The sequence below is a fragment of the Arachis stenosperma genome, chromosome 7 (genome assembly GCF_014773155.1).
Source record: "Arachis stenosperma cultivar V10309 chromosome 7, arast.V10309.gnm1.PFL2, whole genome shotgun sequence".
NCBI lineage: Eukaryota > Viridiplantae > Streptophyta > Magnoliopsida > Fabales > Fabaceae > Arachis > Arachis stenosperma.
Window position 1 is genome coordinate 51,954,687 of NC_080383.1, and position 21,984 is coordinate 51,976,670.

A 21,984-nucleotide genomic window follows, 5' to 3' on the forward strand; every position below is an offset into this window, starting at 1 on the left:
AATCACAAAGATTTGCTCATCCAAGAATGTCTCAGTAATAAGAGTGGGTTGTTTGCATCCCTTCTTCAGGCTCAATTTTGGAAAGATGGTCAGCCACTTGATTCTCTGATCTTTTTCTTTCTCTAATCTCAATATCAAACTCCTGAAGAAAGAGCACCCACCTGATCAACCTTGGTTTAGAATTCTGCTTGGTTAAAAGGTATTTAAGAGCAGCATGATCAGTAAAAACAATAACTTTGGAATCAATTAAATATGACCTAAACTTATTGAAAGCATAAACTACAGTTAGTAATTCTTTTTCTATAGTTGTGTAATTCTTTTGCACGTCATTCAATACACGGATAGAATAGTAAATGACATGCATAAGCTTGTCTTGTCTCTGTCCCAAGACGAGTCCAATAGCATAGTCACTGGCATCACACATAAATTCAAATGGTAAATCTTAGTTGGGAGGAACTATGATGGAAGCAGAGACAAGCTTAGCTTTCAGAGTTTCAAAGGCATGCAAATAATCATGACCAAAATTAAAAGGAATGTCCACCACCAAGAGATTTCTCAAAGGTTTAGCAATCTTAGAAAAATTTTTTATAAATCTCCTATAAAATCTTGCATGTCCCAAGAAACTCCAAATTTCCTTAGCATTAGTGGATGGTGGTAATTTTTCAACTACCTCCACCTTATCTTTATCAACCTCAATTCCCTTACTTGAAATCCAGTGCCTAAGAACAATACCTTCAGTGACCATAAAGTGATATTTTTTCCAATTTAAAACAAGATTTATTTCTTGGCACTGTTTCAAGACCAAAGAAAGTTGCTTAAGGCAAGATTCAAAAGAATTACCAAATATAGAAAAGTCATCCATAAATACCTCAATAAACTTTTCAACCATGTTAGAAAATATGGAAAGCATGCACCTTAGAAAAGTTGTTGGGGTATTATACAGTCAAATCAGCATCCTTCGATAAGCAAATACTCTAAAGGGGTATGTGAATGCCATCTTCTCTTCATCTTGAGGGTCCACTGCAATCTGATTATAGCCAAAATATCCATCTACGAAACAGTAAAAAGCATGACCGGTTAACCTCTCAAGCATCTGATCAATGAAAGGCAAGAGAAAGTGATCCTTTCTCATTGTATTATTGAGCCTCTTGTAGTCAATACACATACGTCACCCGGCCCTTTTAATGGTCCTTGTGGGAATAAACTTATTCTTGATCACTGTCATCCCTCCTTTCTTGGGAACTACTTGCACAGGACTCACCATGGACTGTCAGAAATTAGGTAAATAATCCTGACTTCCCAAAGCTTCATTACCTCTTTTTGGACCATTTCTTTCATGGTTGGATTTAGTTGCCTTTGTGGTTTCACAACCGGTTTAGCATCATCCTCAAGCAAGATCTTGTGCATACACTTGGCCGAACTAATCCCTTTCTATTCATTAATGGTCCACCCAAGAGTCATTTTATGAATCTTGAGCACTTCAAGTAACGCCTCCTCCTCCTCATGCCTCAAAGAGGAGCTAATAATCACTGGATAAGAATCATGTTTGCCTAGGAATTCATACTTTAAGGAGGGGGATAAGGGATTCAACTCAAGCTTCGGAGCCCTTTCCTTTGTACTAGGCATGTGATGCTTCTCCTTCTGAGGAGGTGACTCATCAATCTCAAGCAAATCATCCTCAGAAGGGGATTCCATAACATCTTCAAGCTCTTCAACTTCAAATACATCTTGAATAAGAGGTTCAATAAGATCAACTCTCATACACCCCTCAGAATCACTAGAGTGTTGTAAAGCCTCAAGCACATCAAGGACAACTTCCTCTTCATTAACCCTTAAAGTCAATTTACCCTTTTGAACGTCAATAAGGGCTCTACCTGTAGCTGAAATGGGTCTCCCAAGAATAATAGAGGCATTTTTGTCCTCTTCTATATCCAGTATGACAAAATAAACAGAAAAAATAAATGGTCCTACTTTCACAAGTAAATTCTCAACAACTCCAAGAGAAAATTTAATTGAACAGTCAGCAAGTTAAAGAGAAATACGAGTGAGTTTTACTTCATCAATTTGGAGCTTTCTCATAAAAGAAAGTGGCATGAGATTGATGCTGGCACCTGATTCGTGAGCATCTTTCCTATCTTTTCCTTGTGAATTTCTATTTGAATTTGTTAAGTTTAATCAAGATTTAAGTATTTTTTGAGCCAGTATGAATGCTACTTTGGGTCGTGTACAATTTGGTTTATTTCAGGTAGCATTCAGATGGATTTGACAGGGTTCATGTAGAAGAAAAGGAAGAAAATGGATGATACTGTCAACCCTGACCTTCTTGCACTCCAACAAACATAACTTAAGCTACAGAGGTCCAATTGATGCGGTTTTAGTGGCATTAGAAAGCCAACTTTCAGAGCTTTCCAACAATATATAATAGTATACACTTTTTCTCCAAACCATATGGCCTTGGTGGCTCCTAACTTAGGATTCTCCAAGTTAGGTGCCAGATGAAGAAAAAGCCTCCATCCCATGCGGCCCTGGTGGCGCCTAACTTGGGATTCTCCAAGTTAGGCGCCAGATAAAGCAAAAGCTATCAAAGACACACGGTCATAGTGGCGCCTAACTTGGGCCAAGTTAGGCGCCAACCCTGAAGAATCAAGTAGTCCCCTTCGTCCTCCAAGCGCTATTCGAAGATTTTATTTTATTTTGATTAAAACTTTATTTTATTTACAAATAGGAAAAGATATTATTTAGTTCTAAAGTTATATATTTTACATTAATTAGGTTAGTGATGAGCGGATAATTTGTACGCTTTTTGGCATTATTTTTAGTATGTTTTAGTTAGTTTTTAGTATATTTTTATTAGTTTTTATTTAAAATTCACTTTTCTGGAATGTATAATCGTCCATACTTTGCCCGAGAAATGTATAATCGTCCATACTTTGCCCGAGATTTGATGGCCCAAACCGGCGTTCTAAATCAGCTCAATACTGCCCAGCGTTAAACGCCGGAACTGGCACAAGAATGGGAGTTAAACGCCCAAACTGGCACAAAAGCTGGCGTTTAACTCCAAGAAGAGTCTCTACATGAAAATGCTTCAATGCTCAGCCCAAGCACACACCAAGTGGGCCCGGAAGTGGATTTTTCTGTCATTTACTCATTTCTGTAAACCTTAGGCTACTAGTTCTTTATAAATAAGACCTTTTGCTATTGTATTTTATAACTTTAGATCATTTTTGAATCTTTTGATCACTTCAGATCTTTAGATCATCTTTGGACGTCTAGTTCTTAGATCATTGGGAGGCTGGCCTCACGGCCATGCCTAGAACTTGTTCTTATGTATTTTCAACGGTGGAGTTTCTACACACCATAGATTAAGGTGTGGAGCTCTGCTGTACCTCGAGTATTAATGCAATTACTATTGTTCTTCTATTCAATTCAGCTTGTTTTTATTCCAAGATATTCATTCGCACTCAAGAACTTGATGAATGTGATGATTATGTGACGCTCATCATCATTCTCACTTATGAACGAGTGCCTGACAACCACCTCCATTCTACAAGCAAACAAGGCTTGAATGTTTATCTCTTGGATTCTTTAATCGGAATCTTCGTGGTATAAGATAGAATTGATGGCGGCATTCAAGAGAATCCGGAAGGTCTAAACCTTGTCTGTGGTATTCTGAGTAGGATTCAATGATTGAATGACTGTGACGAGCTTCAAACTCCTGAAGGCTGGGCGTTAGTGACAGACGCAAAAGAATCAATGGATTCTATTCCAACCTGATCGAGAACCGACAGATGATTAGCCGTGCCGTGACAGGGTGCGTTGAACATTTTCACTGAGAGGACGGGACTGTAGCCACTGACAACGGCGATGCCCAACATACAGCTTGCCATGGAAAGGAGTAAGAAGGATTGGATGAAGACAGTAGGAAAGCAGAGAGACGGAAGGGACAAAGCATCTCCATTCGCTTATCTTAAATTCTCACTAATGAATTACATAAGTATCTCTATCTTTATTCTATGTTTTATTCATATATCATTCATAACCATTTGAATCTGCCTGACTAAGATTTACAAGGTGACCATAGCTTGCTTCATACCAACAATCTCCGTGGGATCGACCCTTACTCACGTAAGGTTTATTACTTGCACGACCCAGTGTACTTGCTGGTTAGTTGTGCGAAGTTGTGATAAAGAGTTGAGATTGCAATGAGCGTACCATGTTGATGGCACCATTGATGATCACAATTTCGTGCACCAAGTTTTTGGCGCCGTTGCCGGGGATTGTTGAGTTTGGACAACTGACGGTTCATCTTGTTGCTTAGATTAGGTATTTATCTTCAGAGTTCTTAAGAATGAATTCTAGTGTTTCAAGGTGATCTTCTTATCATCACCAAAGCTGTTTGATTCTCATCAATTTAGCTCTTGAATGCAATGTCCTGCTGAAGCTTGGCTAGCCATGTCTAATTCCTTTAGACTAAAGCTTTAGACTAACATTGCATGATTCCTGGAATTCTCATTAAGAATTTTGATACCTTTATTTTCTTCTTCCACTTAATTATCGAAAAATAAAAAAAAATTACAAAATCATAAAAACCAAAAATATTTCTTGTTTGAGTCTAGTGTCTCATTTTAAGTTTGGTGTCAATTGCATGTTTATGTTCTTCTTGCAGTCATTCATGTGTCTTAAGTGATCTTCAAGATGTTCTTGATGATTTCCTTGCTCTGATCTTTGAATTCTCTTGACTTGAGAGTTTTGTTATTTGTCATACACATTCTCATTTTGTTAGTGTCAGTAGTATACAAACTTCTAAGTTTGGTGTCTTGCATGCATTGTTTATTTGATTTTAGTTGCATTTTTTATTTTTCTTTATTATTAAAATCCAAAAATTTTTAATTTGTGTCTTTTCAAGTCAATAATACAGAGAATTGAGGATTCAGAACATACAGCAGAGGAATTACACAGAAAAAGCTGGGCGTTCAAAACGCCCAGTAAAGAAGGCAAACTGGCATTTAAACACCCAAAACGGTAGTGCTTTGGGCGTTAAACGCCAGAATGTGCACCATTCTGGGCGTTTAACGCCAAGATGGCACAAGAGGGAAGATTCTGTTTTTAATGCAAATTTTTTTCAAGTTTTCAAAATTTTTCAAAATCAAATCTTTTTCAAATCAAATCTTTTCAATCAAATCTTTTTCAAAATCAATTTCTTTCCATTTTCAAAAATACTTGCTATCAATTAATGATTTGATTCAACATTTCAAGTATGTTGCCTTTTCTGTTGAGAAAGGTTTAATGTTTGAATCATATCTTTCCTTGTTAGCCAAGTCATTAATTTTTAAAATCAAATCTTTTTAAATTGTTTTTCAAATCATATCTTTTCAATCACATCTTTTTAAAACCATAACTTTTCAATCATATCTTCTAATAACATCTTTTTCAAAATAGTTTTCAATCATATCTTTTTGATTTCTAATTTCAAAATCTTTTTCAAAAATCACTTGATTTCTTTTCCAACTCTTAGTTTTCGAAAATCAATTAGTATTTTTCAAAATGTTTTTAAAATCTTTTACTTAATTTTCGAAAATTTCTTCCCCTCTTCTCACATCCTTCTATTTATGGACTAACACTATTCCTCAATGAACAATTCGAACTCTATCTCTCTTGATAAGTTCGAATTCTTCTACTTCTTCCTTCTATTTTTCTTTTCCTCTGACACCTCAAGGAATCTCTATACTGTGACATAGAGAATTCCATATTTTCTTGTTTTCTTCTCTTTCATATGAGCAGGAGCAAAGACAAAAGTATTCTTGTTGAGGCTGACCCTGAACCTGAAAGGACCTTGAAGCAAAAGCTAAGAGAAGCTAAGGCACAACTGTCTGTAGAGGACCTAACAGAAATCTTCAAAGAAGAAGAACCCATGGCAGCCGAAAACAACAACAATGCCAACAATGCAAGGAAGGTGCTGGGTGACTTTATTGCACCTACTCCCGACTTCTATGGGAGAAGCATCTCTATCCCTGCCATTGGAACAAACAACTTTGAGCTTAAGCCTCAACTAGTTTCTCTAATGCAACAGAATTGCAAGTTCCATTGACTTCCATTGGAAGATCCTCATCAGTTTTTAGCTGAATTCTTACAAATCTGTGACACTGTCAAGACTAATGGGGTTGACCCTGAAGTCTACAGACTTATACTATTCCCATTTGCTGTAAGAGACAGAGCTAGAATATGGTTGGACTCACAACCTAAAGAAAGCCTGAACTCTTGGGAAAAGCTAGTCAATGCCTTCTTGGAAAAGTTCTTTCCACCTCAAAAATTGAGTAAGCTTAGAGTGGAAGTCCAAACCTTCAGACAGAAGGAAGGTGAATCCCTCTATGAAGCTTGGGAAAGATACAAACAATTGATCAGAAAGTGTCCCTCTGATATGCTTTCTGAATGGAGCATCATAGGCATCTTCTATGATGGTCTATCTGAACTATCCAAGATGTCATTGGATAGCTCTGCTGGAGGATCTCTTCATCTGAAGAAGACGCCTGCAGAAGCTCCAGAACTAATTGAAATGGTTGCAAATAACCAATTCATGTACACTTCTGAAAGGAATTCTGTGAACAATAGGACGAATCAGAAGAAAAGAATTCTTGAGATTGATACTCTGAATGCCATATTGGCTCAGAACAAAATATTGACTCAGCAAGTCAATATGATTTCTCAAAGTCTGTCTGGAATGCAAAATGCACCAGGCAGTACTAAGGATGCTTCATCTGAAGAAGAAGCTTATGATCCTGAGAACCCTTCAATGGAGGAGGTGAATTACATGGGAGAACCCTATGGAAACACCTATAATTCTTCATGGAGAAATCATCCAAATCTCTCATGGAAGGATCAACAAAGACCTCAACAAGGTTTTAACAACAATAATGGTGGAAGAAACAGGATTAGTAATGGCAAGCCTTTTCCATCATTTTCTCAGCAACAGACAGAGAATTCTAAGCAGAACAACTCTGACTTAGCAACCATGGTCTCTGATCTAATCAAAACCACTCAAAGTTTCATGACTGAAACAAGGTCCTCCATTAGAAACTTGGAGGCACAACTGGGTCAGCTGAGCAAGAAAATTACTGAACTCCCTCCTAGTACTCTTCCAAGCAATGCAGAAGAGAATCCAAAAGGAGAGTGTAAGGCCATCAACATGGCCGAACTTGGAGAGGAGGAAGACGCAGTGAACGCCACTGAGGAAGACCTCAATGGACGTCCACTAGCCTCCAATGAGTCCCCTAATGAGAAACCAGGGAAATCTGAGGCTCACACTGAGACCATAGAGATTCCATTGGACTTACTTCTGCCATTCATGAGCTCTGATGAGTATTCTTCCTCAGAAGAGGATGAATATGTCACTGAAGAGCAAGTTGCTAAATACCTTGGAGCAATCATGAAGCTAAATGACAAGTTATTTGGTAATGAGACTTGGGAGAACGAACCTCCTTTGCTCACCATAGAACTGGATGACTTGTCTAGGCAGAGATTACCTCAAAAGAGACAAGATCCTGGGAAGTTTTCAATACCTTGTACCATAGGCACCATGACCTTTAAGAAGGCTCTGTGCGACTTAGGGTCAAGTGTAAACCTCATGCCTCTCTCTGTAATGGAGAAGCTAGGGATCTTTGAGGTGCAAGCTGCAAGAATCTCACTAGAGATGGCAGACAACTCAAGAAAACAAGCTTATGGACTTGAAGAGGATGTTCTGGTAAAGGTTGAAGACCATTACATCCCTGCTGATTTCATAGTCCTAGAGACTGGGAAGTGCATGGATGAATCCATTATCCTTGGCAGACCCTTCCTAGCCACAGCAAAGGCTGTGATTGATGTGGACAGAGGAGAATTGATCATTCAAGTGAATGAAGAATCCTTGTGTTTAAGGCTCAAGGATATCCCTCTGTCACCATGGAGAGGAAGCATGAAGAGCTTCTCTCAAAACAGAGCCAAACAGAGCCCCACAGTCAAACTCTAAGTTTGGTGTTGGGAGGCCACAACCAAATTCTAAGTTTGGTGTTGAACCCCCACATTCAAACTCTAAGTTTGGTGTTGGGAGGTTCCAACATTTCTCTGAGTATCTGTGAGGCTCCATGAGAGCCATCTGTCAAGCTACTGACATTAAAGAAGCGCTTGTTGGGAGGCAACCCAATGTTATATTTATCTATTTTCCTTTGTTATTTTATGTTTTCTGTAGGTTGATGATCATGAGAAGTCACAAAATCAATTGAAAAAGCAAAAATAGAACGAAAAAAAAAAGAAAAACAGCACACCCTGGAGGAGAACTTGCTGGCGTTTAAACGCCAGTGAAGCTAGTAAATGGGCGTTTAACGCCCAGTCTGGCACCATTCTGGGCGTTTAACGCCAGAAAGGGGCACCAGACTGGCGTTAAATGCCAGGAAAGGGCAAGAAGCTGGTGTTAAACGCCAGAAATGGGTACCAGCCCGGCGTTTAACGCCAGAATTGGTATGAAGAGCAATTTTGCTCGCTATTTGGTGCAGGGATGACTTTTTCTTGAAACCTCAGGATCTGTGGACCCCACAGGATCCCCACCTACCCCACCACCCTCTCTCTTCTTCTTCACCCATTCACCAATCACCTCAACACCTCTTCCCCAAAAACCCCTCACCTATCAAATCCCATCTTTCTCTTCACCACTCACATCCATCCTTCATAAAACCTCACCTACCTCACCATTCAAATTTAAACCACTTTCCCTCCCTAACGCACCCTCCCATAGCCGAACCCTACCCCTCTCTTCACCCTATATAAACCCATCTTCACTCCTTCATTTTCACACAAGCTAAACATTACTTCTCCCCCTTTGGCCGAACCATAAGCCATCTCCATCTCCTCTATTTCTTCTTCTTCTACTCTCTTCTTTCTTCTTTTGCTCGAGGACGAGCACACCTTTTAAATTTGGTGTGGTAAAAGCATTGCTTTTTGTTTTTCCATAACCATTTATGGCATCCAAGGCCGGAGAAACCTCTAGAAAGAGGAAAGGGAAAGCAAAAGCTTCCACCTCCAAGTCATGGGAGATGGAGAGATTCATCTCAAAGGTGGATCAAGACCACTTCTATGAAGTTGTGGCCTTGAAGAAGGTGATCCCCGAGGTCCCTTTTAAACTCAAAAAGAGTGAATATCCGGAGATCCGACATGAGATCCGAAGAAGAGGTTGGGAAGTTCTTACCAACCCCATTCAACAAGTCGGAATCTTAATGGTTCAAGAGTTCTATGCCAATGCATGGATCACCAAGAACCATGATCAAAGTGTGAACCCGGACCCAAAGAATTGGCTTACAATGGTTCGGGGGAAATACTTAGATTTTAGTCTGGAAAATGTAAGGTTGGCATTCAACTTGCCCATGATGCAAGGAGATGAACACCCTTACACTAGAAGGGTCAACTTTGATCAAAGGTTGGACCAAGTCCTCATAGACATCTGTGAAGAGGGTGCACAATGGAAGAGAGATTCAAGAGGGAAGCCGGTTCAACTGAGAAGGCATAACCTCAAGCCCGTGGCTAGGGGATGGTTGGAGTTTATCCAACGCTCAATCATTCCCACTAGCAACCGGTCTGAAGTTACTCTAGACCGGGCCATCATGATTCATAGCATCATGATTGGAGAAGAAGTAGAAGTTCATGAGGTTATAGCCCAAGAACTTTATAAGGTGGCGGACAAGTCCTCTACCTTGGCAAGGTTAGCCTTTCCTCATCTCATTTGTCACCTCTGTTATTCAGTTGGAGTTGAAATAGAGGGAGACATCCCCATTGATGAGGATAAGTCCATCACTAAGAAAAGGATGGAGCAAACAAGAGATCCCACTCACCATGAAATCCCTGAGATGCCTCAAGGGATGCACTTTCCTCCACAAAACTATTGGGAGCAAATCAACACCTCCCTAGGAGAATTGAGTTCCAACATGGGACAACTAAGGGTGGAGCATCAAGAACATTTCATTCTCCTCCATGAAATTAGAGAAGATCAAAGAATCATGAGAGAGGAGCAACAAAGGCAAGGAAGAGACATTGAGGAGCTCAAGCACTCCATAAGATCTTCAAGAGGAAGAACAAGCCGCCATCACTAAGGTGGACCCGTTCTTTGATTTTCTTGTTCCTTATTTTCCTGTTTTTCCAAAAATTATGCTTATGTTTATCTATGTTTGTGTCTTATGATCATTAATGTCTTAGTGTCTATGCCTTAAAGTTATGAATGTCCTATGAATCCATCACCTTTCTTAAATGAAAAATGTTCTTAATTGAAAAAGAGAAGAATTGCATGAATTTTAAATTTTATAACAGATTAATTATTTTGATGTGGTGGCAATACTTTTGTTTTCTGAATGTATGCTTAAACAGTGCATATGTCTTTTGAATTTGTGGTTCATGAATGTTAGCTCTTGAAAGAATGATGAAAAAGGAGACATGTTACTGAGGATCTGAAAAATCATAAAAATGATTCTTGGAGCAAGAAAAAGCAGTGAATACAAAAAAAACGAAAAAAAAGGAGAAAGAGAAAAAGAAAGAAAAATAAAGAAATAAAGTTGTGATCCAAGGCAAAAAGAGTGTGCTTAAGAACCCTGGACATCTCTAATTGGGGACTCTAGCAAAGCTGAGTCACAATCTGAAAAGGTTCACCCAATTATGTGTTTGTGGCATGTATGTATCCGGTGGTAATACTGGAAGACAGAGTGCTTTGGGCCACGACCAAGACTCATAAAGTAGCTGTGTTCAAGAATCATCATACTTAACTAGGAGAATCAATAACACTATCTGGATTCTGAGTTCCTATAGAAGCCAATCATTCTGAATTTCAAAGGATAGAGTGAGATGCCAAAACTATTCAGAGGCAAAACGCTAAAAGCCCCGCTCATCTAATTAATACTGATCTTCATAGATGTTTTTGGAATTCATTGCATATTCTCTTCTTTTTATCTTATTTGATTTTCAGTTGCTTGGGGACAAGCAACAATTTAAGTTTGGTGTTGTGATGAGCGGATAATTTGTACGCTTTTTGGCATTGTTTTTAGTATATTTTTAGCATGTTTTAGTTAGTTTTTAGTATATTTTTATTAGTTTTTATTTAAAATTCACTTTACTATGAGTTTGTGTGTTTTTCTGTGATTTCAGGTATTTTCTGGCTGAAATTGAGGGACCTGAGTAAAAATCTGATTCAGAGACTGAAAAGGACTGCAGATGCTGTTGGATTCTGACCTCCCTGCACTCGAAGTGGATTTTCTGGAGCTACAGAAGCCCAATTGGCGCGCTCTTAACGGCGTTGGAAAGTAGATATCCTGGGCTTTCCAGCAATATATAATAGTCGATACTTTGCTCGAGATTTGATGGCCCAAACTGGCGTTCCAAATCAGCTCAATACTGCCCGGCGTTAAACGCCAGAACTGGCACAAGAATGGGAGTTAAACGCCCAAACTGGCACAAAAGCTGGCGTTTAACTCCAAGAAGAGTCTCTACATGAAAATGCTTCAATGCTCAGCCCAAGCACACACCAAGTGGGCCCGGAAGTGGATTTTTCTGTCATTTACTCATTTCTGTAAACCTTAGGCTACTAGTTCTTTATAAATAAGACCTTTTGCTATTGTATTTTATAACTTTAGATCATTTTTGAATCTTTTGATCACTTCAGATCTTTAGATCATCTTTGGACGTCTAGTTCTTAGATCATTGGGAGGCTGGCCTCACGGCCATGCCTAGAACTTGTTCTTATGTATTTTCAACGGTGGAGTTTCTACACACCATAGATTAAGGTGTGGAGCTCTGCTGTACCTCGAGTATTAATGCAATTACTATTGTTCTTCTATTCAATTCAGCTTGTTTTTATTCCAAGATATTCATTCGCACTCAAGAACTTGATGAATGTGATGATTATGTGACGCTCATCATCATTCTCACTTATGAACGAGTGCCTGACAACCACCTCCATTCTACAAGCAAACAAGGCTTGAATGTTTATCTCTTGGATTCTTTAATCGGAATCTTCGTGGTATAAGATAGAATTGATGGCGGCATTCAAGAGAATCCGGAAGGTCTAAACCTTGTCTGTGGTATTCTGAGTAGGATTCAATGATTGAATGACTGTGACGAGCTTCAAACTCCTGAAGGCTGGGCGTTAGTGACAGACGCAAAAGAATCAATGGATTCTATTCCAACCTGATCGAGAACCGACAGATGATTAGCCGTGCCGTGACAGGGTGCGTTGAACATTTTCACTGAGAGGACGGGACTGTAGCCACTGACAACGGTGATGCCCAACATACAGCTTGCCATGGAAAGGAGTAAGAAGGATTGGATGAAGACAGTAGGAAAGCAGAGAGACGGAAGGGACAAAGCATCTCCATTCGCTTATCTGAAATTCTCACTAATCAATTACATAAGTATCTCTATCTTTATTCTATGTTTTATTCATATATCATTCATAACCATTTGAATCTGCCTGACTAAGATTTACAAGGTGACCATAGCTTGCTTCATACCAACAATCTCCGTGGGATCGACCCTTACTCGCGTAAGGTTTATTACTTGGACGACCCAGTGTACTTGCTGGTTAGTTGTGCGAAGTTGTGATAAAGAGTTGAGATTGCAATGAGCGTACCATGTTGATGGCACCATTGATGATCACAATTTCGTGCACCAAGTTTTTGGCGCCGTTGCCGGGGATTGTTGAGTTTGGACAACTGACGGTTCATCTTGTTGCTTAGATTAGGTATTTATCTTCAGAGTTCTTAAGAATGAATTCTAGTGTTTCAAGGTGATCTTCTTATCATCACCAAAGCTGTTTGATTCTCATCAATTTAGCTCTTGAATGCAATGTCCTGCTGAAGCTTGGCTAGCCATGTCTAATTCCTTTAGACTAAAGCTTTAGACTAACATTGCATGATTCCTGGAATTCTCATTAAGAATTTTGATACCTTTATTTTCTTCTTCCACTTAATTATCGAAAAATAAAAAAAATTACAAAATCATAAAAACCAAAAATATTTCTTGTTTGAGTCTAGTGTCTCATTTTAAGTTTGGTGTCAATTGCATGTTTATGTTCTTCTTGCAGTCATTCATGTGTCTTAAGTGATCTTCAAGATGTTCTTGATGATTTCCTTGCTCTGATCTTTGAATTCTCTTGACTTGAGAGTTTTGTTATTTGTCATACGCATTCTCATTTTGTTAGTGTCAGTAGTATACAAACTTCTAAGTTTGGTGTCTTGCATGCATTGTTTATTTGATTTTAGTTGCATTTTTTATTTTTCTTTATTATTAAAAATCCAAAAATATTTTTAATTTGTGTCTTTTCAAGTCAATAATACAGAGAATTGAGGATTCAGAACATACAGCAGAGGAATTACACAGAAAAAGCTAGGCGTTCAAAACGCCCAGTAAAGAAGGCAAACTGGCATTTAAACGCCCAAAAGGGTAGTGCTTTGGGCGTTAAACGCCAGAATGTGCACCATTCTGGGCGTTTAACGCCAAGATGGCACAAGAGGGAAGATTCTGTTTTTAATGCAAATTTTTTTCAAGTTTTCAAAATTTTTCAAAATCAAATCTTTTTCAAATCAAATCTTTTCAATCAAATCTTTTTCAAAATCAATTTCTTTCCATTTTCAAAAATACTTGCTATCAATTAATGATTTGATTCAACATTTCAAGTATGTTGCCTTTTCTGTTGAGAAAGGTTTAATGTTTGAATCATATCTTTCCTTGTTAGCCAAGTCATTAATTTTTAAAATCAAATCTTTTTAAATTGTTTTTCAAATCATATCTTTTCAATCACATCTTTTTAAAACCATAACTTTTCAATCATATCTTCTAATAACATCTTTTTCAAAAGTTTTCAATCATATCTTTTTGATTTCTAATTTCAAAATCTTTTCAAAAATCACTTGATTTCTTTTCCAACTCTTAGTTTTCGAAAATCAATTAGTATTTTTCAAAATGTTTTTAAAATCTTTTACTTAATTTTCGAAAATTTCTTCCCCTCTTCTCACATCCTTCTATTTATGGACTAACACTATTCCTCAATGAACAATTCGAACTCTATCTCTCTTGATAAGTTCGAATTCTTCTACTTCTTCCTTCTATTTTTCTTTTCCTCTGACACCTCAAGGAATCTCTATACTGTGACATAGAGAATTCCATATTTTCTTGTTTTCTTCTCTTTCATATGAGCAGGAGCAAAGACAAAAGTATTCTTGTTGAGGCTGACCCTGAACCTGAAAGGACCTTGAAGCAAAAGCTAAGAGAAGCTAAGGCACAACTGTCTGTAGAGGACCTAACAGAAATCTTCAAAGAAGAAGAACCCATGGCAGCCGAAAACAACAACAATGCCAACAATGCAAGGAAGGTGCTGGGTGACTTTATTGCACCTACTCCCGACTTCTATGGGAGAAGCATCTCTATCCCTGCCATTGGAACAAACAACTTTGAGCTTAAGCCTCAACTAGTTTCTCTAATGCAACAGAATTGCAAGTTCCATTGACTTCCATTGGAAGATCCTCATCAGTTTTTAGTTGAATTCTTACAAATCTGTGACACTGTCAAGACTAATGGGGTTGACCCTGAAGTCTACAGACTTATACTATTCCCATTTGCTGTAAGAGACAGAGCTAGAATATGGTTGGACTCACAACCTAAAGAAAGCCTGAACTCTTGGGAAAAGCTAGTCAATGCCTTCTTGGAAAAGTTCTTTCCACCTCAAAAATTGAGTAAGCTTAGAGTGGAAGTCCAAACCTTCAGACAGAAGGAAGGTGAATCCCTCTATGAAGCTTGGGAAAGATACAAACAATTGATCAGAAAGTGTCCCTCTGATATGCTTTCTGAATGGAGCATCATAGGCATCTTCTATGATGGTCTATCTGAACTATCCAAGATGTCATTGGATAGCTCTGCTGGAGGATCTCTTCATCTGAAGAAGACGCCTGCAGAAGCTCCAGAACTAATTGAAATTGTTGCAAATAACCAATTCATGTACACTTCTGAAAGGAATTCTGTGAACAATAGGACGAATCAGAAGAAAGGAATTCTTGAGATTGATACTCTGAATGCCATATTGGCTCAGAACAAAATATTGACTCAGCAAGTCAATATGATTTCTCAAAGTCTGTCTGGAATGCAAAATGCACCAGGCAGTACTAAGGATGCTTCATCTGAAGAAGAAGCTTATGATCCTGAGAACCCTTCAATGGAGGAGGTGAATTACATGGAGAACCCTATGGAAACACCTATATTCTTCATGGAGAAATCATCCAAATCTCTCATGGAAGGATCAACAAAGACCTCAACAAGGTTTTAACAACAATAATGGTGGAAGAAACAGGATTAGTAATGGCAAGCCTTTTCCATCATTTTCTCAGCAACAGACAGAGAATTCTAAGCAGAACAACTCTGACTTAGCAACCATGGTCTCTGATCTAATCAAAACCACTCAAAGTTTCATGACTGAAACAAGGTCCTCCATTAGAAACTTGGAGGCACAACTGGGTCAGCTGAGCAAGAAAATTACTGAACTCCCTCCTAGTACTCTTCCAAGCAATGCAGAAGAGAATCCAAAAGGAGAGTGTAAGGCCATCAACATGGCCGAACTTGGAGAGGAGGAAGACGCAGTGAACGCCACTGAGGAAGACCTCAATGGACGTCCACTGGCCTCCAATGAGTCCCCTAATGAGAAACCAGGGAAATCTGAGGCTCACACTGAGACCATAGAGATTCCATTGGACTTACTTCTGCCATTCATGAGCTCTGATGAGTATTCTTCCTCAGAAGAGGATGAATATGTCACTGAAGAGCAAGTTGCTAAATACCTTGGAGCAATCATGAAGCTAAATGACAAGTTATTTGGTAATGAGACTTGGGAGAACGAACCTCCTTTGCTCACCATAGAACTGGATGACTTGTCTAGGCAGAGATTACCTCAAAAGAGACAAGATCCTGGGAAGTTTTCAATACCTTGTACCATAGGCACCATGACCTTTAAGAAGGCTCTGTGCGACTTAGGGTCAAGTGTAAACCTCATGCCTCTCTCTGTAATGGAGAAGCTAGGGATCTTTGAGGTGCAAGCTGCAAGAATCTCACTAGAGATGGCAGACAACTCAAGAAAACAAGCTTATGGACTTGAAGAGGATGTTCTGGTAAAGGTTGAAGACCATTACATCCCTGCTGATTTCATAGTCCTAGAGACTGGGAAGTGCATGGATGAATCCATTATCCTTGGCAGACCCTTCCTAGCCACAGCAAAGGCTGTGATTGATGTGGACAGAGGAGAATTGATCATTCAAGTGAATGAAGAATCCTTTGTGTTTAAGGCTCAAGGATATCCCTCTGTCACCATGGAGAGGAAGCATGAAGAGCTTCTCTCAAAACAGAGCCAAACAGAGCCCCACAGTCAAACTCTAAGTTTGGTGTTGGGAGGCCACAACCAAATTCTAAGTTTGGTGTTGAACCCCCACATTCAAACTCTAAGTTTGGTGTTGGGAGGTTCCAACATTTCTCTGAGTATCTGTGAGGCTCCATGAGAGCCATCTGTCAAGCTACTGACATTAAAGAAGCGCTTGTTGGGAGGCAACCCAATGTTATATTTATCTATTTTCCTTTGTTATTTTATGTTTTCTGTAGGTTGATGATCATGAGAAGTCACAAAATCAATTGAAAAAGCAAAAATAGAATGAAAAACAGAAAGAAAAATAGCACACCCTGGAGGAGAACTTGCTGGCGTTTAAACGCCAGTGAAGCTAGTAAATGGGCGTTTAACGCCCAGTCTGGCACCATTCTGGGCGTTTAACGCCAGAAAGGGGCACCAGACTGGCGTTAAACGCCAGGAAAGGGCAAGAAGCTGGTGTTAAACGCCAGAAATGGGTACCAGCCCGGCGTTTAACGCCAGAATTGGTATGAAGAGCAATTTTGCTCGCTATTTGGTGCAGGGATGACTTTTTCTTGAAACCTCAGGATCTGTGGACCCCACAGGATCCCCACCTACCCCACCACCCTCTCTCTTCTTCTTCACCCATTCACCAATCACCTCAACACCTCTTCCCCAAAAACCCCTCACCTATCAAATCCCATCTTTCTCTTCACCACTCACATCCATCCTTCATAAAACCTCACCTACCTCACCATTCAAATTTAAACCACTTTCCCTCCCTAACGCACCCTCCCATAGCCGAACCCTACCCCTCTCTTCACCCTATATAAACCCATCTTCACTCCTTCATTTTCACACAAGCTAAACACTACTTCTCCCCCTTTGGCCGAACCATAAGCCATCTCCATCTCCTCTATTTCTTCTTCTTCTACTCTCTTCTTTCTTCTTTTGCTCGAGGACGAGCAAACCTTTTAAATTTGGTGTGGTAAAAGCATTGCTTTTTGTTTTTCCATAACCATTTATGGCATCCAAGGCCGGAGAAACCTCTAGAAAGAGGAAAGGGAAAGCAAAAGCTTCCACCTCCAAGTCATGGGAGATGGAGAGATTCATCTCAAATGTGCATCAAGACCACTTCTATGAAGTTGTGGCCTTGAAGAAGGTGATCCCCGAGGTCCCTTTTAAACTCAAAAAGAGTGAATATCCGGAGATCCGACATGAGATCCGAAGAAGAGGTTGGGAAGTTCTTACCAACCCCATTCAACAAGTCGGAATCTTAATGGTTCAAGAGTTCTATGCCAATGCATGGATCACCAAGAACCATGATCAAAGTGTGAACCCGGACCCAAAGAATTGGCTTACAATGGTTCGGGGGAAATACTTAGATTTTAGTCTGGAAAATGTAAGGTTGGCATTCAACTTGCCCATGATGCAAGGAGATGAACACCCTTACACTAGAAGGGTCAACTTTGATCAAAGGTTGGACCAAGTCCTCATAGACATCTGTGAAGAGGGCGCACAATGGAAGAGAGATTCAAGAGGGAAGCCGGTTCAACTGAGAAGGCATAACCTCAAGCCCGTGGCTAGGGGATGGTTGGAGTTTATCCAACGCTCAATCATTCCCACTAGCAACCGGTCTGAAGTTACTCTAGACCGGCCATCATGATTCATAGCATCATGATTGGAGAAGAAGTAGAAGTTCATGAGGTTATAGCCCAAGAACTTTATAAGGTGGCGGACAAGTCCTCTACCTTGGCAAGGTTAGCCTTTCCTCATCTCATTTGTCACCTCTGTTATTCAGTTGGAGTTGAAATAGAGGGAGACATCCCCATTGATGAGGACAAGTCCATCACTAAGAAAAGGATGGAGCAAACAAGAGATCCCACTCACCATGAAATCCCTGAGATGCCTCAAGGGATGCACTTTCCTCCACAAAACTATTGGGAGCAAATCAACACCTCCCTAGGAGAATTGAGTTCCAACATGGGACAACTAAGGGTGGAGCATCAAGAACATTTCATTCTCCTCCATGAAATTAGAGAAGATCAAAGAATCATGAGAGAGGAGCAACAAAGGCAAGGAAGAGACATTGAGGAGCTCAAGCACTCCATAAGATCTTCAAGAGGAAGAACAAGCCGCCATCACTAAGGTGGACCCGTTCTTTGATTTTCTTGTTCCTTATTTTCCTGTTTTTCCAAAAATTATGCTTATGTTTATCTATGTTTGTGTCTTATGATCATTAATGTCTTAGTGTCTATGCCTTAAAGTTATGAATGTCCTATGAATCCATCACCTTTCTTAAATGAAAAATGTTCTTAATTGAAAAAGAGAAGAATTGCATGAATTTTAAATTTTATAACAGATTAATTATTTTGATGTGGTGGCAATACTTTTGTTTTCTGAATGTATGCTTAAACAGTGCATATGTCTTTTGAATTTGTGGTTCATGAATGTTAGCTCTTGAAAGAATGATGAAAAAGGAGACATGTTACTGAGGATCTGAAAAATCATAAAAATGATTCTTGGAGCAAGAAAAAGCAGTGAATACAAAAAAAAACGAAAAAAAAGGAGAAAGAGAAAAAGAAAGAAAAATAAAGAAATAAAGTTGTGATCCAAGGCAAAAAGAGTGTGCTTAAGAACCCTGGACATCTCTAATTGGGGACTCTAGCAAAGCTGAGTCACAATCTGAAAAGGTTCACCCAATTATGTGTTTGTGGCATGTATGTATCCGGTGGTAATACTGGAAGACAGAGTGCTTTGGGCCACGGCCAAGACTCATAAAGTAGCTGTGTTCAAGAATCATCATACTTAACTAGGAGAATCAATAACACTATCTGGATTCTGAGTTCCTATAGAAGCCAATCATTCTAAATTTCAAAGGATAGAGTGAGATGCCAAAACTATTCAGAGGCAAAACGCTAAAAGCCCCGCTCATCTAATTAATACTGATCTTCATAGATGTTTTTGGAATTCATTGCATATTCTCTTCTTTTTATCTTATTTGATTTTCAGTTGCTTGGGGACAAGCAACAATTTAAGTTTGGTGTTGTGATGAGCGGATAATTTGTACGCTTTTTGGCATTGTTTTTAGTATATTTTTAGCATGTTTTAGTTAGTTTTTAGTATATTTTTATTAGTTTTTATTTAAAATTCACTTTACTATGAGTTTGTGTGTTTTTCTGTGATTTCAGGTATTTTCTGGCTGAAATTGAGGGACCTGAGTAAAAATCTGATTCAGAGACTGAAAAGGACTGCAGATGCTGTTGGATTCTGACCACCCTGCACTCGAAGTGGATTTTCTGGAGCTACAGAAGCCCAATTGGCGCGCTCTTAACGGCGTTGGAAAGTAGATATCCTGGGCTTTCCAGCAATATATAATAGTCGATACTTTGATCGAGATTTGATGGCCCAAACTGGCGTTCCAAATCAGCTCAATACTGCCCGGCGTTAAACGCCAGAACTGGCACAAGAATGGGAGTTAAACGCCCAAACTGGCACAAAAGCTGGCGTTTAACTCCAAGAAGAGTCTCTACATGAAAATGCTTCAATGCTCAGCCCAAGCACATACCAAGTGGGCCCGGAAGTGGATTTTTCTGTCATTTACTCATTTCTGTAAACCTTAGGCTACTAGTTCTTTATAATAAGACCTTTTGCTATTGTATTTTATATCTTTAGATCATTTTTGAATCTTTTGATCACTTCAGATCTCTAGATCATCTTTGGACGTCTAGTTCTTAGATCATTGGGAGGCTGGCCTCACGGCCATGCCTAGACCTTGTTCTTATGTATTTTCAACGGTGGAGTTTCTACACACCATAGATTAAGGTGTGGAGCTCTGCTGTACCTCGAGTATTAATGCAATTACTATTGTTCTTCTATTCAATTCAGCTTGTTCTTATTCCAAGATATTCATTCGCACTCAAGAACTTGATGAATGTGATGATTATGTGACGCTCATCATCATTCTCACTTATGAACGAGTGCCTGACAACCACCTCCGTTCTACAAGCAAACAAGGCTTGAATGTTTATCTCTTGGATTCTTTAATCGGAATCTTCGTGGTATAAGATAGAATTGATGGCGGCATTCAAGAGAATCCGGAAGGTCTAAACCTTGTCTGTGGTATTCTGAGTAGGATTCAATGATTGAATGACTGTGACGAGCTTCAAACTCCTGAAGGCTGGGCGTTAGTGACAGACGCAAAAGAATCAATGGATTCTATTCCAACCTGATTGAGAACCGACAGATGATTAACCGTGCCGTGACAGGGTGCGTTGAACATTTTCACTGAGAGGACGAGACTGTAGCCATTGACAATGGTGATGCCCAACATACAGCTTGCCATGGAAAGGAGTAAGAAAGATTGGATGAAGACAGTAAGAAAGCAGAGAGACGGAAGGGACAAAGCATCTCCATTTGCTTATCTGAAATTCTCACCAATGAATTACATAAGTATCTCTAACTTTATTCTATGTTTTATTCATATATCATTCATAACCATTTGAATCTGCCTGACTAAGATTTACAAGGTGACCATAGCTTGCTTCATACCAACAATCTCCGTGGGATCGACCCTTACTCGCGTAAGGTTTATTACTTGGACGACCCAGTGCACTTGCTGGTTAGTTGTGCGAAGTTGTGATAAAGAGTTGAGATTGTAATGAGCGTACTATGTTGATGGCACCATTGATGATCACAATTTCGTGCACCAGTTAGATATAAAAGGAAAAAGATTCAGCCCTTTGATGAGCGGATAATTTGTACCCTTTTTGGCATTGTTTTTAGTATATTTTTGGTAGTTTTAGTTGAGTTCTTAGTATATTTTTATTAGTTTTTAGCTAAAATTCACTTTTCTGGACCTTACTATGAGTTTGTGTGTTTTTCTGTGATTTCAGGTATTTTCTGGCTGAAATTGAGGGATTTGAGCAAAAATCTGGTTCAGAGACTGAAAATGACTGCAGATGCTGTTGGATTCTGACCTCCCTGCACTCGAAGTGGATTTTCTGGAGCTACAGAAGTCCAATTGGCGCGCTCTTAACGGCGTTGGAAAGTAGACATCCTGGGCTTTCCAGCAATATATGATAGTCCATACTTTGCCCAAGATTTGATGGCCCAAACCGGCGTTCAAAGTCACCTACAGAAATTCCAGCGTTAAACGCCGGAACTGGCACCTAAATGGGAGTTAAACGCCCAAACTGACATAAAAGCTGGCGTTTAACTCCAAGAAGAGTCTCTACACGAAAATGCTTCATTGCTCAGCCCAAGCACACACCAAATGGGCCCGGAAGTAGATTGTTATGTCATTTACTCATCACTGTACACCCTAGGCTACTAGTTCTCTATATATAGGACCTTTTACTATTGTATTTTCATCTTGGTTCTTCTGGCTCCCTCTCTGGGGCCGAAACCAATGATCACTTTTGTTCTTATGTATTTTCAACGGTGGAGTTTCTACACACCATAGATTAAGGTGTGGAGCTCTGCTGTATCTCGAGTATTAATGCAATTACTATTGTTCTTCTATTCAATTCCGCTTGTTCTTTGTCCAAGATATCACTTGTTCTTCAACTTGATGAATGTGATGATCCGTGACACTCATC

General features: G+C 39.4%; 2 non-coding genes across 2 annotated transcripts; both read right to left on the reverse strand.

Annotated features, from left to right (window-relative positions):
* Positions 1-6,316: 6,316 nt before the first annotated feature.
* LOC130943100 (small nucleolar RNA R71) lies at positions 6,317-6,424 on the reverse strand. The gene has a single exon (XR_009071634.1). It is a non-coding gene; the product is annotated as a small nucleolar RNA R71 (small nucleolar RNA).
* Positions 6,425-14,737: 8,313 nt separating this feature from the next.
* On the reverse strand, positions 14,738-14,845 carry LOC130943101 (small nucleolar RNA R71). The gene has a single exon (XR_009071635.1). It is a non-coding gene; the product is annotated as a small nucleolar RNA R71 (small nucleolar RNA).
* Positions 14,846-21,984: the final 7,139 nt, after the last annotated feature.